Source organism: Lepisma saccharinum, chromosome 1, assembly GCF_977018435.1.
Source record: "Lepisma saccharinum chromosome 1, izLepSacc3.1, whole genome shotgun sequence".
In the NCBI taxonomy this organism is placed as follows: domain Eukaryota; kingdom Metazoa; phylum Arthropoda; class Insecta; order Zygentoma; family Lepismatidae; genus Lepisma; species Lepisma saccharinum.
The window spans coordinates 216,481,942-216,487,941 of NC_139229.1; positions in this window are offsets into that span (position 1 = coordinate 216,481,942).

A 6,000-nucleotide genomic window follows, 5' to 3' on the forward strand; every position below is an offset into this window, starting at 1 on the left:
TCGGAGAAGAGCTCTCGAGACCCGAAGGCAAGTCCGGAGAGAAACTTCCCAGACCCGAAGGTCGTCTCGGAGAGGATCTCCCCATACCCGAAGGCCATCTCGGAGAGAAGCTTTGAGATCCGAATGCAATCTCGGAGGCGAGCTCCCCAGACCCGAAGGAAATCTCGGATATACGCACCCCAGAGCAGAAGGACAGCTCTAGAGGAGCACACACAGGCGAAGGACATATCGGAGAGGAGCTCCCCAGACCCGAAGGAAACCTCGGAGTGAAGCTTCCCAGACCCGAAGACTACTTCGGAGAGAAGCTTCCCAGTCCCGAAGGTTGTCTCGGAGTGGAGCTCCCCAGACCCGAAGGCAACTTCGGAGAGGAGCTTCCCAGACCCGAAGGCAACTTCGGAGAGGAGCTCCCCAAACCCGAAGGCCATCTCGGAGAGAGCGCTTCCCAGACCCGAATGCCATCTTGGAGGCGAGCTCCCCAGACCCGAAGGAAATCTCGGATATACGCACCCCAGAGCAGAAGGACATCTCAAGAGGAGCACCACACAGCCGAAAGACATATCGGAGAAGAGCTCCCCAGAGCAGAAGGACATCTCGGATAAAGTAGCCCAGAGCAGAAGGACATCTCGGATATAAGTAGCCCAGAGCAGAAGGACATCTCGGAGAGGAGCACCCCACAGCAGAAGGACATCTCGGAGAGGAGCTCCCCAGACCCGAACGCAACTTCGGAGAGAAGCTTCCCAGACCCGAAGTTCGTCTCGGAGAGGAGCTCCCCAGACCCGAAGGACATCTCGGATATACGCACCCCACAGCAGAAGGACATCTAAAGGGGAGCACCACACAGCCGAAGGACATATCGGAGAATAGCTCTCCAGAGCAGAAGGACATCTCAGAGGGGATCACTTCACAGCCGAAGGACATCTCGGAGAGTAGCCATCAAGAGACCTTATACGTCTAGGGATGCAATGACAATGTACCCCTAGAGGAAGAAGAAGCAAACTACTGTTGCTATGGAATAACCTGTGCAAACAAGACGGAGGGTGGAACGTAGTTTTGTTATAATGTAAAGTGTTACATTGTTTGTGAGTTTCTTAATGTATGCAGTTTATCTTGTAAATATATGTATTTGCATCGCACAAAATTATTGGGCCGTCTTTATGAAAGAACTCTTCGCTTCAAGGATTGCAGGATTTGCAAGACCTTACATTTCCGTAAGTTTATTCATCTCCGACTGACTGTCCTCATCATACAACAGGCTGTTTTAATCGTCATAAAAGTGTCGGTTTCACACAATTTGACATAACACGGAAAGGTTTAACCGTCTACAGTATATAGTCTTACAAAATAGTGTGGTGTGTATATATCTATAAAGATTTATTTTAATGTGGACACAAGTTATGCTCACAAGACGTACAAAGGCTTTGATACGTTCATGAATACATTTTGATCCAATGCAGATCAAGCGTAATTAGAAGTGCGCATTTACTTTTCATAGTTATTAGGCTCCACGTTTTGTTCTACGATCATAAATATGTTTACAAAAATGACATTTTCTGCTTTCGATGAAGATTCGGAAGATATTGAGGATTATTTGTTATAGTATTTCAAGCAGTTGTGCATTGTTAGATATAAACACTGATGATCAAAGAGTTCTTATACTCATCGTTTTCATAGGTGCAAGGACATTAAAAGTCTTGAATAATGTTGTCGCACCGGAACTTGTGCAAAATCATATTCTCGCAAAAAGGATAACGTTTGGTCACACTACAAACCTGTAACTAATAAGTTTGTTGAATGTTTTCAGTTTCGACGTTGTGTGCAGTTTCTGATTTTTTCATAAGGCTTAAGTAACAAGCCACAAAATGTAACTACGGAAATTATGTGGACGAAGCTTTGGTTGAAAAAAATGTGTTAGTTTTTCAATCTGAAGTTACTAGAAGGAAGTTGCTTTCAGAACGTTCACTGGACTTTCAGCAATATATAGAACTGACATTACAAAATGAAATTTTACAGAATAAAACCAGATTGTTAATACAATCACAAATGTAAGGCGAGAATCAACAGTTTCACGCTGCTCGACCCAATTTCCAACACGAATAGTGCAAGGGGACCAACAACCATAACAGCATACTTATAGTTCGTCTACTCCGAGGAGTCACGAGGAGTCACGGAATGAAATATACTGCTTAAAGTTGTCCTAACTGTACATACAGACATGATTCTAAGGACAACTGTCCAGCGAATGATTCTGTTTGTTCATTCTGTAGAAAACGTGTTCACTGGCAAAAACACTGTAGAAAGAGAGAGATGTTTAAACAGAAACCCAATAGTAATAATAACGTAGGACAAACTACTGAACACGAAAATTTGCAGATGTCAAAATCTCAAAGTACAGTTGACGAGCGAATAACATGGTTACCTATAATGTCGTCTGATACAGTTGTGACTCACATAGGGTTATCAGACGTCCGGTTTTTCCAGGACATGTCCTACATTTTAAACTTATGTCCGGCGTCCGTAAGGAATTTAACAAATATCATAAATGTCCTACATTTTGAGCATCACATAATTTTAATTAGGAAAATAGGTAACAAAAAAATCATGCAAGTTACAAGTCTATGGACTGAATTTCCAAACTCAATAGAGAAATTTATTTTGATTCAGTCATTGCCAAAAATAAAATAAAAATTTGTCCTGTTAGAAAAAAAAACGGGAAAACGGAAGCAATTAATGAACAAAGTTTTGGGATCTCTTTCTGATGATGTCACTGTTCAATGCCTGAGCGGAATTTCTTGCCTTGGGGTTTATACTGATAAAATAAAGTGCTTCCCATTCTTATTCAATATTTTGATTTTAAAGCAGGGGGTATAGAGAACAAAGTTATTCATGGTGTCTGCCAGTCAAGAGTTTCATGGAAGTCAAGAAAAAGTAAAAAAACAACAACACGTAGGTCAAGAAGTCAATAAGAAGGCAATAAATTATTCTTGTGGTGAAGAATTTTTGCTATCACAATGACTGATTGGTTGATTTAGTTTATTTTACTTCACTCTTTCTGTCCCTTTGGGTATCGCAAGGATGAAGATGAATGGTGGTAAGCAGTGGCGTGCATACAAGGTAAGCTACCGAAGCACTGCTTCGGCATGCAATTCGAATATGCACAATTCCCAGGATACTTAGACTCCCCGAAAGTGTCGAGAGGCATTTTTGCGGAGCCCGTGAAAGACTAAAATGCCGGAAAGCAGTGGCGTGCGGTGTTTTTATCAAGCCTGCCCCTTGATGTACTATTGTTTATTTAAAAATTATATAGCTATTAATTGTTTCGGCTATCTAAATGGTCACCGCACCATTTAGATGGATGAAGGGACATTCAAAAACATATAGGGACAACCGACACAAGCCCCATGTAAGATTGGCCTCCCCGAATGGCGTAGTAGTAGCGTCGTCGCCTTGTAATCAAGGGGTCCCGGGTTCGATACCCGGTGGAAGCACATAGTGGTTCGGATCTCACTTTAAACTGTAGGTCCAGTCCTGATTAGCCTTACTGTGCATAAACTGGACTTAAAACACCAAATCAATCAATCAATCAAACCCATATAAGATTATACTGGCTGTGAGTCCAGACACCAAAGCCTCGCTAATCTGCCGAAAACAGTACAGGATGCATTAATCGATAAAACAGATCTAATTCTCTTCTTAAACACAGCTTCAGTTTTCATTTTAACTGGCCCTTTGGCAGGGGTTTTCATTAAATAAATATTTATTTTCTTAATTACTAATTTCCAACTATACCTAAGTACAGTAGTGGTCGAATAAATAAACGTTAAGAAAAACGGAAAAAAGTTCTAGAAAAGTCCAGAAAAATCAAGAATTTTGGATTTGTTATATTGTTAGAAACCCAAAATGAAACTTCTCTGGGACCATTTCAAATTACGGCAATTGCTGAATATTTGGTCGCCATGGCAGGCTATAATACAAATGTTGAGAAAGTACTAGAGAACTACATCAGCACAACAGACTCACGAGAGAGATTGTTTTTCATAAAATCTGTAAAATGCTTGGTACTGGTCCCTATAATTTCAAGAGTTTGACTGTCCACTCTAATATAAATATATTTTGACTAAACCTGAAATTTTGAGAAAAATTGATGCTTCTGAGAAGTACCACTTAAATCATGAAGTGAGAAGTGCATTGTTTAATATGATTGCAAGTTTTGAAATTTTACATTAAAAAATTCATTAAGAATTCATTTTTTAAAACTGAAAAGTGTCATTTTTCAATTACTTTCTAACGTATTTTATAGAAATATGTATTATTGAGAATATTTTGTGTCCTACATTTGACTTAATGTCCTACATTTTGGAACAGCACGTCCTACATTTCCCTTATAGCGATCTGGTAACCCTAGACTCACACATCATCGGGTCATCTAAATCCAATTACCCATTATCAAATAATCCAATGTTAAAGTATTTCCTTTTTAACGGCAAGTTTATTCAATGTGAGCTCGACACAGGATCTGCCGTAACTCTATTCCAAGCAGTTTCATTCAGGAATTTTCCCAACAACCCATAAAAACCGCTCTAAAATCAAAATGTATGATGTAGGGAAACATGCTCTTTCAGTTGAAGGACAGGCTGAACTGGAACTTACACACTCTGGATCGATTTATACACTTCCTGTTATTTTGTGCAAGGAACATCTAAATTATCCATTTCTAGGCCATTCCTGGTTAGAAATTGTTACTCCGGATTGGAGGACTTTACTGTTACGCTCAAAGTCAGAAAGTTCTATGGTATTAATAATACCTACAGAGACTGAGCAACTTCAACACTCGGTGTTGAAATATGAACACGTCTTTACTTCTTCTAGCACTGGTAGCGATGTATCGAAGGCGATACCGAACACCATGCACGTGTCGTCAAGTGAAGATACTGCACCTGCGACGCATACGCTTTCCGGATTACCATTTAACAAGGAAAAACCTGTTGATGAGGAAAGTTGTCAATCCTCAAGTCCGAAGGTCAAGAAAGATCCAGATAATAGGTTTTCGGAAGCGATATTGGCCGAACAAAGAATACACGTGGACCATTTCTTCTTGGCTGGGAAGAAGTTTCTATTACTTGTGGATGCTTACAGTCACTGGGTAGCCAATGGTGGCACATAAAGTAAAATAAACAAATCAACCAATCGGTATGAAAATCTAGAAAAGTTTACAAAAAAAAATAATGGAAACATAAATATTTTTACTTAGGGAAAATAAAGAGACAGAACTGTCAAATTAGGTTAGCTACCTCCGACTTCCTTCACATACATAGTTCGTTGATCCGACTCTCGTCACGGCGAAATAAAATAAATCTGTGAAGCGATGTCAATGCCGGTTGCTATGGAAATTTGATCTGTCCCTTTAGGCTAAACACGACGATGATGATAAGTGATAATCAGGAAATGGTTTTATGTATCATCTTCATAGGATGCTAAATTCAAATGTTTTTTTTTTTTGTATTATCTTTGCGAATTGTGGTAAGCATGCTCGAGAAATGTCAATTTTACTGTCCATATCTTCAGATATACAGGGTGGCGCAAGAAGAACGCATGTTTTTGGAATAAGTGTAGCGTCGGTGATAACATAAAGAGGTAGAAAACGCGATTAACATAAAGAGGTAGAAAAAGCGACGTGAGTCAAGAACAAACCAATTCTCAATATCAACCTCCGTTAACGTTGTCACAGTGTAATCAAAGAGTCGATTTCAGGTGAAACTGCACAGAAAACGGACTTTCTCCCTCAGAGAAGTTCCAACCCTAAACGATCAATAGGGGACAGCACCCAGGATCTGAGGGCATTTAATTCGGCATGCACTGTTTTCATGTTACGAGCAATGCAGAATTCTGTACAATGTATTGTGATGTTTGGCTTACATTTACAATGGTAATGCCTCTTATCTATTGGCAAAACGGAACGGTTTCTGACACACGTTCACCTTCGTGAGGTTGCTGCATTCCCCT